At 42.3% G+C, this 12,881-nt stretch overlaps 1 pseudogene; it reads right to left on the reverse strand.

Moving 5' to 3' along the window:
• Positions 1–12,875, reverse strand: part of LOC109409474 (ankyrin repeat domain-containing protein 13D-like) — a 17,536-nt pseudogene extending 4,661 nt beyond the window's left edge.
• Positions 12,876–12,881: the final 6 nt, after the last annotated feature.

Consider the following 12,881-nt stretch of genomic DNA (forward strand, 5'->3'; position numbering starts at 1 on the left):
TCTTGGAAGATTATCTAAAGCTTGGGGCAAGACACTGTGCTGGAGAGTACATTTTCCTTCACAGAGTTGCTCAGAATTTCTCCGGATTGCTCCCGTTTTTGCTTGGGTGTTGCCTGATTCATCGCAAAATCAAAACAATATTGCCCGATATCCCGCTTTTGTTGCAGTTTTAGGGGTGTTTTTCGACAAATTTCGTCGATCATTGGTGAAACGAGTTACTCAGAATTTCTCAGAGTTACTCTCGTTTGCACAGTGTCTTGCCCCTAGATCTAAAGAGTCCTGGAGAAATACCAGGGAAAGTCTTGGAAAAATTTCCGGGGAACTCGTGGAGGAATTCCCGGGGAACTGCTGGAGGAATTTCCGGGGAACTTCTGGAAGGATTCCTGTGGATATTCTGGAGGAATACCCGAGGAGCTCCTAGAGGAAATCCCGGGAATTCCTGGAGGAATTCCATTAAACTCCTGGAGGAATTACCATAAAACTCCTTGAAGAATTACTGAGGCACTCTTGATGAAATTTCCAAGGAACTCCTGAAAGAGTTCCCAAGGATCTCCTGGAGGAATTCTCGAGAACTCTTGGAGGAATTCCCGAGAAACTTCTGGAAGAATTCCCGAGGAACACCTGCAGGAATTTTCGAAGAACTCCTGTAGGATTTCCGAAGCAACTTCTGAAGGAATTCTAAAGGAACTCCTGGAGGAATCCCCAAAGAACTCATGGAAAAGTTTTGAGGAATTCCCGAAGACCTTCTGGAGGAATTGTTGAGGAACTCCTGGAGAAATTCTCGAGGAACTCCTGGAGGAATTTACTAGGAACTCCTGAAAGAAATTCTTTGGTTTGGGAGGAATTTCCTAAGAACTCCTTAGATATTACCGAGGAACTGCTGAAAACAATCCCGAGGAACGGCTGCAAAATGTCCCGAGGAGCTCCTGAAATTCTTGGAAGAATTTTCAAGAAACTCCTGGAAACATTTCCTGGTAAATTCTGGAAAAATGCTAAAGGATCTCCTGGAGAAATTCCCGTGGAAGTCATGGAGGAATTCCTGAGGAACTTCTGGAGGAATCCCTGGAAAAATTTCTGAGGAACTCCTTGAGGAATTCCCGAAGTACTCTTAGAGGAATTCCCCAGGAACTCCTGGAGGAATTTTCAAGGAACTTCTGCAGGAATTCCCGAGGAATACGTTGAGGAATTTCCTAGGACCTTCTGGTGGAATTTCTAAAGAACTCCTGGAGGAATTCTCGAGGAACTTCTTTAGGAATTTTCGAGAACCACAGGAACAATTTTTGAGGAACTCTTGGAAAAACTACCGAGGAGCTTCTGGAAGAATTCCCAAGGAAATTCTGGAGGAATTCCCGAGGAACTCCTGCTGGAATTATCCCGAAGACCACCTGGAGGAATGTCCAATAATCTCTTGGAAGAATTTCCGACGAACTCCTGAAGGAATTCTAAAGGAACTTCTGTGAAGGATTCCCGAAACACTCCTAGAGGAACTCCTGAGGAATGCCCGAGGAACTCCTGGAGGAATTCTCGAGGAACTTTTGCAGGAATTCCCGAGGTACTTCAGGAGGAATTACCGGGGAAGTCCTGAAGGAATTCGCAAGGAGCTTCTGCAGGAATCCCCCAGGGAAAATTCTGGAGAAATTCCCGAGGAACACCTGGAGGAATTCTTGAGGAACTCGTGGAAAAATTTCCGAGGAACTTTTGGAGGAATTTCCTAAGAACTCCTTATATATTACCGAGGAACTGCACGAAAAATTCCCGAGGAACTCCTGGAACTTTAGGAAGAGTTTTCAAGGAACTCCTGGAAAATTCTGGGAGAATTCTAAAGAATCTCCTGGAGAATTTCCCGAGTAAGTCCTGGAGGAATTTCTGAGGAATTCCTAAATAAATTCCTGAGGAACTTCTGGATTAATTTCTGAGGAACTCCTGGAGGAATTCCCAAGGAACCCCTGAAAGAAAACTAAAGGAACTTCTGGAGGAATCCCCGAAGAACTCTTAGAGGAATTTCCGAGGAACTCTTGGAGGAATTTCCGAGAAACTCCTGGAGGAATTCCCGAGGAACTCCTGGAAGATTTTTTTTTGAACTTTTTTTTTTAATTTCCTAGGAACTCATGGAGGAATTTCCAAAAACTAAGAATATTACCGAGAAACTGCTGAAAAAAATCCCGAGAAACTCCTGAAACTCTAGAAAGAATTTTCAAGGAACTCCTGGAAACATTTCCTGAGAACTTCTGGAAAAATGCTAAAGGATCTCCTGGAGAAATTCTCGAGAAAGTCCTGGAGGATTTTTTGAGGAACTCCTGGAAGAATTCTTGAGGAACTCCTGGAGGAATTTTTTGAGGAACTTCTAGAGGAACTCCTGGAGAAATTTCTGAGGAAATCCTGGAGGAATTCCCGAGGAACTCCTGAAAGAATTCAAAAGGAACTCCTGAAGGGATTTCCCAATAACTCTTGAAGAAATTCCCAAGGAACTCCTGGAGGAATTTCCGAGGAACTTCTGGAGGAACTCCTGGAGAAATTTCTGAGGAAATCCTGGAGGAATTCCCGAGGAACTCCTGAAAGAATTCAAAAGGAACTCCTGGAGGGATTTCCCAATAACTCTTGAAGAAATTCCCAAGGAACTCCTGGAGGAATTTCCGAGGAACTTCTGGAGGAACTCGTGTAAGAATTCTGAAGAAACTCCTGGAGGAATTTCAGAGGGACTTCTAAAGGAATTCCCGAGGAGCGCTTGGATGAATTTCCAAGGAGCTTCTGTAGGAATTCCCGAGGAATTCTAAAGGAACTTCTGTGAGGTATTCCCGAAAAACTCCTGGAGGAGTTCCCGATGAACTTTGCAGGAATTCTCGAGGTACTTCTGGAGGAATTCGCAAGGAACTTGTGGAGGAATTCCCAAGAAACTTCTAAAGGAATTCCCGAGAAAAATTCTGGAGGAATTCCCGAGGAACTCCTGGAAGATTTTTTTAAAAGCCTAGTTTGGTGTTTGAAAGGAATCGCTCAAGAAACTTCTTGACCGATTCCTGGCAGAAACTTTCCACGGTGACTGCCATTTGAACTGTCATTTCTTCGCAACTGCGTACTGTGATCGAAGAAAAACGGTTTCTTGGGCGATTCAGGCAAGGAATTTCCCATGCATCAAGATAGGCCGAAAAATTTCTTCTGAACTGCAAACAGCGCTAAACTCTTGAAGGAAATCCCTAGCAACTCTTGGAGGAATTTCCTAGGAACTCTTGGAGGAATTTCCTAGGAATTCCTTATATATACCGAGGAACTGCTGGAAAAATTCCCGAAGAACTGCTGGAAAAATTCCCGGAGAACTCCTGGACCTCTTGGAAGAATTTTCAAGGAACTCCTGGGAACATTTCCTGGGAAATTCTGGAAGAATTCTGAAGGATTCCAGCAGAAATTTCCGAGGAAGTCATGGAGGAACTCCTGAAGGAATTCCTGAGGAACTCCTGGAGGAATTCTTGAGGATCATCTGAAGGCAGGGTGGCCACTCAATTTTAGTTTTGGAATTCCCGTCTTTTTCCCGGTTTTCCCGGTACGATTTTTCAACTTTTCCCGGTTTTTCAAAATGGACATTTTTCGAGTATGTAACACCTACCTCTCGTTTTACGTAAAAATTGGAACAATGTATAAAAAATCCACTCAAAAATTATGCATTTAACTAGTAAACGCTAATACTTTTCCTCAATAAACCATACTTATGAACGATTACAGTGTTGAAAATAATTTAAATGGTTTAGCACTGTCTTGCAACAATGTTCTAAAATGATGATAAGAATAAAGATTTTTTTAGGCCTCTCTTCTATACGTAAATTCTAACTTAATGCTTGTTTTTCACACTTTCAAGAATGATCACCAACCAATGATTATGAATATTCCCAGTCAATGTTAGGTCACGCCACAAAAGCTCAGCTTATAGGACGCAGCTTAATTTCCACTAATTTCTCCCTAATGCGGGAATGAAAAAAAAAGAAAGTTTAGCTGAAACCAAGATAAATTTTAATAAATTGCAGAAATTTATTCTTATAACAAATTTTACATCAGATGTGGAATAGCTCGAGTAATATGCAATCAAACGAATCGATTTTAGGATCTTACAGTGTGAGTAAAGTACTGTCCACGTACATACTGAATCCAAAACACTAATACTAATATTTTTTTTGTTGGAAGTGTATCAAAGAAAAGTTTTTGGGAATACTGTCCTGTTGAAGATTAGGTGAATATTTTCGTGGCATCGTAACGTAAACGTGGAATAGAAAAACCTGGCTGCTACTGAATACTTAAATTTCTTACGACTTTGAACTGCCAAAAAAAGCGTATCCGAAAAAACCTGAACAACATTTTCTGCAAATTGGCATACTTTGAAATAGTTGTGAATTAATAGTGTTTTGGATTTTTTGATAATAGTTCCACTATTTAAACAAGTAGTTAATAGTTGATCTAAAACTAATGGGGTTACAATAATATTCTGAAAACTATTACATCTAATTCCGTTTTTATCATGTTCGTCGAAAATGTTAAATATTCTGATCGAAAGACACAATTCTTTCTCTTCAAATTCACTTTCAATATTTAATCCTCTACTTCCCATGGTTGCTCTAGAGCATCATCGATGTTCGGAATTAAATAAATATGATTCAATAGTTTTTACAATACCTCATCAGGTAAACCCAACTACCAACACTCGTTTCAATAGTAGAACTATTGATTAACAATCATACAACTAATGATTTACAACTGTAAAACTTTTCATTGATTTCGAAAATTGTGGTCAATTTAGAATAAGTTTAGTTCAAGCACTTTTTTCGAAAACGCTTTCTGGACATAGAAATAGACGTTCAAAATCGTGGAGAGGAAAGGGTTAATCCTTTATGAAATTGCTTGTTTGAAATGATGCTGAAGTTTTGAATTTATTCATAAATTCGATAACATATTAGCAAAATTTGGAGAAAAGCAAGGTTGTACAGGTTCTAAATCGATAATTTGAATTCAGCTTGCTTATACATATTATCGATAACTTGTATAAAATTTAAATTTGCTGACCAAAATTCTCTCAACAATTATTTTTCCGGTAATCATCTCAAATTCCCGGCTTTTTCCCGCTTTTTTCCGGTCGTTCTGAATTCCCGTCTTTTTCCCGGTTTTCCCGTTTTTCCCGGTTCGGTGGCCACCCTGTGAAGGAATTCCTGAGGAACTCCTGGAGAAATTTCTGAGGAACTCATGGAGGGATTCCCGAGGAACTCCTTAAAGAATTCTAAAGGAACACCTGGAGGAATTCCCGAAAAAATCCTTGGAGGAATTCCCGAGGAAGCCCTGGAGGAAGTTCCTGGAATTTTTTGAAGGAATTCCCGAGGAACTTCTGGAGGAATTCCCAAGGAGCTTCTGAATGAATTCCCTAGGAACTTCTTGAAACATTTCCTGGGAGCTTTCGGTAGAATTTCTGAAGAATTCCTGAGGAACTTCTGGAGGAATTCCCGAAGAACTCTTAGAGGAATTCCCGAAGAACTCCTGGAGGAATTTCCGAGGAACTTCTGGAGGAATTCCCGAGGAGCTTCTGGAGGAATTTCCGAGGAAGTTCTTGAGGAACTTTCTTTGAGCTTCTGGTGGAAAGTGGAATGTCTAAACAACTCCTGGAGGAGTTCTTGAAGAACTTCTTCAAGAATTCCCGAAGAAATCCTGAAAGAATTCCCTAGAACTACCGGAAGAATTTTTGAGAAACTCCTGGAAAAAATACCGAGGAACTTTTGGAAGAATTCCCGAAGAAATCCTGGAGTAATTTCCAAGAATCTCTTGTAAGAATATCGGACGAATTCCTGAAGGAATTCTATAGGAACTTCTGTGAGGAATTCCCGAAAAACTCCTGGAGGAATTCCCAAGGAACTCCTAGAGGAATTCCCGGTGAACTTTTGCAGGAATTCCCGAGGTACTTCTGGAGGAATTCCCGAGGAACTTCTGGAGGTATTCCTGAGGAACTCGTGGAGGAATTCCCGAAAAACTCCCGGAGGAATTATCGAGGAACTCCTTGCAGTATTTTTTGGGAGCTTCCGAGGGAGCTTCTGGTGTTTGAAGAAGTCCAGGAGGAATTCCTGAGTAACTCCTGGAAGAACTCCCGAGGAACTTCTTTAGGAATTCCCGAGGTACTTCTGGAGGAATTTCCTGGGAACTTATGGAGGAACTTCCTCGGAACTTGTGGATGAATTCCCAGGGAATTCATGTAAAAAAGTGATAGGAAACTCCTGGAGAAATCCACGGAAGTCCTGAAGAAGTTTCCGAGAAACTCCTAGAGTGATTTGCGAGGATCTCCTGAGAAATTTCTGAGGAACTGTAGGGAAAATTTTAGAGGAATTCCCTAGGAACTCATAGTGAAATTCCGGTAGGCGATTTCAAGAAATACTGGAGGAATTCTCGATCAACTCCCGGAAAAATTCCTGGGGAACTCCTGCCAGATTTTCCGAGGAAATCCTGGAAAAATTCCTGGAGAAATTCCCGAATAACTCTGGGAGCATCCCTAGGAAACCTCTAAAGGAATTTCAAGGAACTCCTGGAGGAATTCTCAAGTAAATCTAGCGATCAAGTAAATTTAGCGATTTTTCGCGCATAGAAGCTAGCGCCACATTGGTCGATGCGGAGAGTAGGAAAACAGCCGATGTAGTTAATTCATTCCCGACGAGCTTATGGATGAATACCCGGAGAAACTCCCGGGAGAATTCGCGAGGAACTCCCTCCTATGGTATTTTCCGACTAACTTTTGGAGAAACTTCCAAGGAACTCCTTGGAATTCTTGGAAGAATTTCCGAGGAGATATTTCCGGGGAACTTTTGGATGAATCCTCGAGGAAATTCTTGAGAAATTCCTGAGGATCTTCCGGAGAAATTTCCAAGGAACTCCAGGAGGGATTCCCGAGGAACTTCTGCAGATATTCTCGAAGAACTCCTGAAGATATTCCCAAAGAAATCCTGAGGGAATTTTCGATGAACGTCTTGGAATAACGCCCGACAAACTAGTGGAGGAATATCTGAGAAACTCCTGGAGATATTTTCGGGAAACTCCTGGAGGAATTCTCGAGGTACTTAAAAAAATCGATTAACTCCTGTAGAAATTTCCGAGGAATTCCTGAAAAAATTCCCGAGGAACTTCAGGAGGAATCCCCGAGAAGCTCCTGGAGAAATTCCCGTCGAATTCATGAATGAATACCCGGAGAACTCCTGAAGGAATAACCGATAAATTCCTATAGGAATTCGTGAGGAACTCCTTAGGGTAATACTCGACTAACCCTTGGAGGAATCCCCGAGAAGCTCCTGGAGAAATTCCCGACGAATTCATGAAAGAATACCCGGAGAACTCCTGGAGGAATAACCGATAAATTTCTATAGGAATTCGCGAGGAACTCCTTAGGGTAATAACCGACTAACTTTTGGAGGAATTCCCAGAAACTCCTGGAGGAATTCCAGAAGAATACTTGGAGGAATTTCCGAGGAACTCATGGATGAATATCCGGAGAACCTAAACGAATTCGTGAGGAACTCTTTAGGCTAATTCCCGACTAACTTTTGGAGAAAGTCTCGAGGAAGTCATGGAGGAATTCCAGAGGAGGAACTCCTGGATATGTTTCTGAGGAACTGCTGGATGATACCTCGAAAAAATTCTTGAGCATCTTCCTGAGAAATTTGGAAGGAACTCCTAAAGAAATTTACGAGGAACTCCAGGAGGGATTCCCGAGGAACTTCTAGAGTTATTCTCGAAGAACTCCTGGAGACATTTCCGGGGAGCTCGTGAAGGAATTCCCGAGGAGCGTTTGGAGGAACTCGCGAGGAATTCCTTAGAATAATTCTCTAGGAACTAGTAGAGAAACATCCGAGCACCTCCTGAGATATTTCCGGAAAAGTCCTGGAGAAATTCTTGATAAACTTCTGGTGGTATTTCCGAGGAACTTCAGGATGAATACCCTGAGAAATTCTGAAGAAATTCCTGGAGGAATTCGTGAGGAACTCCTTAGGGTAATTCCCGACTAACTTCTGGAGGAATTCCACAAGAACTCTTGGAGGAGAAACTTCCCGACTAACTTTTGGAGGAATTTCACAAGAACTCTTGGAGGAATTTCCGAGGAACTCCCGGAGATATTTCTGGGTAACTCCTGAATGAATCCTCGAGGAAATTCTTGAGAAATTTCTGAGCAGCTTCCGGAGTAATTTCCGAGGAATTCCAGGAGAAAATCCCGAGGAACTTCTGGAGATACTCCCGAAGAATTCCTGGAGATAATTCTGGGAAACTCGCGGAGGAATTCCTGGAGATATTTCTGAGTAACCCCTAAATGAATCCTCGAGGTAATTCTTGAGAAATTCCTGAGCATTTTCCGGAGAAATTTACAAAGAACTCCTGGAGTAATTCCCATGGAACTTCTGGAGATATTCCCGAAAATCTCCTGGAGATAATTCCGAGGAACTCGTGGAGGAATTCCCGATGAACTCGCGAGAAACTCCTTCGAATAATTCCCGAGGAACTAGTGGAGGAATATCCGAAGAACTCCTGGAGATATTTCCGGGAAACTCCTAGAGGAATTCTCGAGATACTTCTCGATAAACTCCTAGAGGAATTTCCGAGGACCTTCTTGAGAAATTCCCGAAGAACTCCTGGAGAAATTCCCGAAGAACTCATGGATGAATACCCGGAGAAACTCCTGGAGGAATTCGCGAGGAACACTTTAGGGTAAATCCCGACTAATTTTTGAAGGAATTCCCAAGGAACTCCTGAAGGGATAGCATAAGAACTCTTCGAGGAATTTCCGAGGAACTGCTGGATATATTTCTGGGGAACTACTGGATGAATCTTCGAGTAAAATTCTTGAGAAATTCCTGATGATCTTCCTGAGAAAACTCCCAGGAACTCCAGGAGGAATTTCTGGAGATATTCTCGGCAAACTCCTGAAGATATTCCAAAAAAAAAATCCTGGAGGATTTCGCGAAGAACTCCTTGGAATTATTCCTGTGAACTAGTGGTGGAATATCTGAGAAACTCATGGAGATATTTCCGGGAAAAATTTCTGGAGAAATTCCCGCTAAACTCTCGGAAAAATTTCCGAGGAATTATCGAGGAACTTCGGGAGGATTGCCTGAGGAGCTCCTGGTGGAATCCCCGGAGAACTCATGGATGAATACCCAGAGAACCTAAAGGAATTCGCGAGGAACTCCTTAGAGTAATTCCCGACTAACTTTTGGAGAAATTCCCGAGGAAATCCAGGAAGAATCCAAAAGAACTCCAGGAGGAATTCCCGAGGAACTTCTACAGATATTCACTAAAACTCCTGGAGATATTTCCGGGGAACTCGTGGATGAATTCCCGAGAAACTCCTTGGAATAATTCCCGTGGAACTAGTAGAGGAATATCCGAGGAACTCCTAGTGTTTCCGAGAAACTCCGGGAGGAATTCTTGAGGTACTTCTGTAGAAATTCCTGATAAACTCCTGGAGGTATTTTCGATGAACTTCTGGAGGAATTCCCGAAGAACTCCAGGAGGAATCCTGGAGGATTCCAAAAGTACTCTTGAAGGAATGTTCGAGGAACTCCAGGCCCTGGAGATATTTCTGGGAGCAATCCTCGAGGAAATTCTTGAGAAATTTCTGGTATCTTCCGTGGAAATTTTCAAGGAACTCCTGGAGTATTTCCCGAACAATCCTAGAGGGATGGACGGGGTCTCCAGTTAGCCTAGTGGTTAAGGCTATCGATCGCCAATCCTGAGACAGCGGGTTCGATATCCGTTCCAGTCGGAAATATTTTCTCGACTCCCTGGGCGCTTGCCTCACAATATACAAATTCATGCAATGGCAGGCAAAGAACGCTCTTCAATTAATAACTGTGGAAGTGCTCAAAGAACACTAAGTTGAAACGAGGCAGGCCAAGTCCCAGTGAGGACATAGAGCCATAAAGGAGAAGAAGAAGAAGGATGCCCGAAGTACTCCTAGAAAAAATTCCGAGGAACCCCTGGAGGAATTCCCGAGGAAATCCAGGAGGAATATTTGAGCAACTACTAGAGATGTTTTACCTGGAAGAATCCCCGAGGAACTCCTAGAGGAATATCCGATCAACTCCTACAGCAATTCCCGAGGAACACCAGGAGCAAGTTTCGAGGAAATCCATGGAATTCCAGGAGCAATTGCCGAGGAACTTCTAAAGGTATTTCCAAGGAACTCCTGGAGGGATTTCTGAAGAACTCGTGGAGGAGTTACCGAGGAACTCCTAGAAGAGTGTCCCGGGGAATGTCTGAAGAAACCCCCGGGAAACTCCTGGAGATATTTCTGGCGAACTCCTGGATGAATCCTCGAGGAAATTTTTGAGAAATCCCTTAGGAATTTCTGGAGAAATTTCCAAGGAACTTCCGAAAGAATTCCCGAAGAACTGCTGAAAATATTTTCAGAGAACTCCTGGAGGAATTTCTGAGAAACTCGTGGAGGAATTCGCGAGCAACTACTTGGAGTAAATCCCGAGAAACTAGTGGAGGAATATCCGGAAAACTCCTGGAGCAATTCTAGAGGAACTTCTGGAGAAATTTCCGATAAACTCTTGGATGAATTTTCGTGGAACTCCTAGGGAATTCCCGAGGAGCTCCTGGAGGAATTCATGAAGAAATGATGGATGAATACCCAGGGAACTCCTGAAGGAATACCAGAGAAACTCCTGGATAAATACCCGGGCAACTCCTGGAAGAATATCCGGGAAACTTCTGGAGGAATACCCGAGGATTTCCTGGAGGAATTCTTGGGAAACTCCTAGAAGAATTCTCGAAGAAAATGGAGATAGGATTGTGGAACTCCTAGAGGAATTTTTGGGAAAATTTAATAACCTAGGGATATCATGTAGGAGTTTTGCATAAATGCTTAAGGATTTGGGGAAATACTATTGGGAATTTTCAAAGGAGATATTTCGAGGAAAATCTTGGATAAATTTTCAGGAAAATGCTGGAGATTCTACCACAATTCTTATGGAACTCCTTGAAGTATTCCTGGAGTATCCATGGAGGAATCCCGGGAAACCCCTGAAACAATTCATTGGCATCAACTGATCGAATGAATTTTCGTGAAAGTGGAGTTCCTGAAGAAATATGCAGGAGGGGCTCGTGGGGAACGAAGCATTTCTGGGGAATAATTGGAGAAAATTCACGGGTACCTTCTGGAAGGAATTTCCAAGAAACTTTCGAATGAATGTCTTGGGACTTGCAGGGAGGATTCCCAGGGTAACTTCTAAAATGATCGTTGGGGAAATCGTGGTTAAACTCCCAGGCAAATCTTGAAACAACTGTTAAACTACTCGGAGAATTCCAAGAGAAAATCGGAAGTTGGGCAAAGTCGGACGTAGTGCGCAAGAATGAGGAACAGATCTGGGTGACGGGTTCAATTTCCGGTCGGTTCAGGAGCTTTTCAAGAAAATTTCCTTGACTACCTTGGGCATAGGGCATAGAGTAGGTATATACGTCCCTGCCATACTACGCCAAGAAGAATAATAAGGATCAGATCCGCTATCCTGCGCACTACGTCGGACGTTAGGTATCAAATATGAATTTGGAGAAAAATCGGTTATTGGTCTGGTGTAATTCCGAGTTTCAACCGCGAAGCATAATTAAATAAATAAAAATAAACAGTGGAGTATACTGCCGCCACTCGCATAACAGTCCCATCTTTGCTGGGTTTCCTATTCACATGGGACTGTTTTGCGAGTGGGGGCATGAGTGGCCTAAACGTTTTATACTTTCGGTTGTGTCAAAATTAATGAATGAGTAATGCTGTTTAGTTTCCTAGGGTGTTTTCATATGGAGTAAAATTGCAATGAAAACAAATGCTGGAACTGCTGAAACTTAAAATTTAAAATAAACACTACATTAAACTTACTTTTCATGTTTCTGCTTTACTTCCGGTAACAAATCGACCATATATCCAAGTTCCTCCAGCAGCAACCATACATCCAGTTCCTCATCAGTCACGTTCATTTTTCGGATGGCCTGGCCTGCCGTGTGTGCAACCGAACCGCCTCTCGGACACTCATGATTTGTGTCCCTGTGCTTCGGAGCTGCTCAAAACTACGGCTTTTGAAATCTGAATCACGACGCTCCAATGCGTTTTCCAGCAACGAACTTCCGCTTCCAAAACCAAGCGCAAGGGTAATTCCGTGGACAAAATTGTTCCCGCTTGTACATTAGAACACACGATTACTGTTCTTGCCGGGGCTTGCTGCATTTTGGGACATCTTTTGCAAAATTCTGGTTGGGACAGCCGATCGTTAACCTGATCAGCCCGGTCGGGATTCCGAGTAGCCTAAATGTTTATGGGATAATGTCCACATTTTTGTCCATTAGGTTTAGGCTCGTCAAACGGGCTACTCCCGCTCAGGAACGGTAACAATGTCTGTAAGTTAACGTAATATATAATACTAAATATCTCACTAAAGCATTATATGATTAACTTACCAAAATCAATCGAAGTTTTACGAAAAACGGCAGCAGACCCAGCAGACACACTCGAAGAATCGGACAAAATTAAACATGGCGGCTTCTTTGCAGCCGATCGTCATCACAACAACCCAACAGTGTTGCGAGATTTATTATCGCATTGTTCCGACTGCGATATACCATCGGTTTTGTGTAATTTTCCACAATTTCATCGCAACCACCTGGTTGCAGCTATTTCTGTGTAATATTCACATTTTTTCGCTGTAAATATTACATTGGTTTAACGGGATGAGAAATCGAGATTTTGTTTTTATGTAATTTCAAGGCAGATGTAATTTAGCACCAAAATGATGTGAATATACATCTAAAAATCGCGTTTACATAGGTTTTTTTTTACATCAGCGTCAATTACATCGAGGCACTTTACATTATTTTTTGCTGTGTAT

Source organism: Aedes albopictus, chromosome 2 (assembly GCF_035046485.1).
Source record: "Aedes albopictus strain Foshan chromosome 2, AalbF5, whole genome shotgun sequence".
Taxonomy (NCBI): Eukaryota; Metazoa; Arthropoda; class Insecta; order Diptera; family Culicidae; genus Aedes; species Aedes albopictus.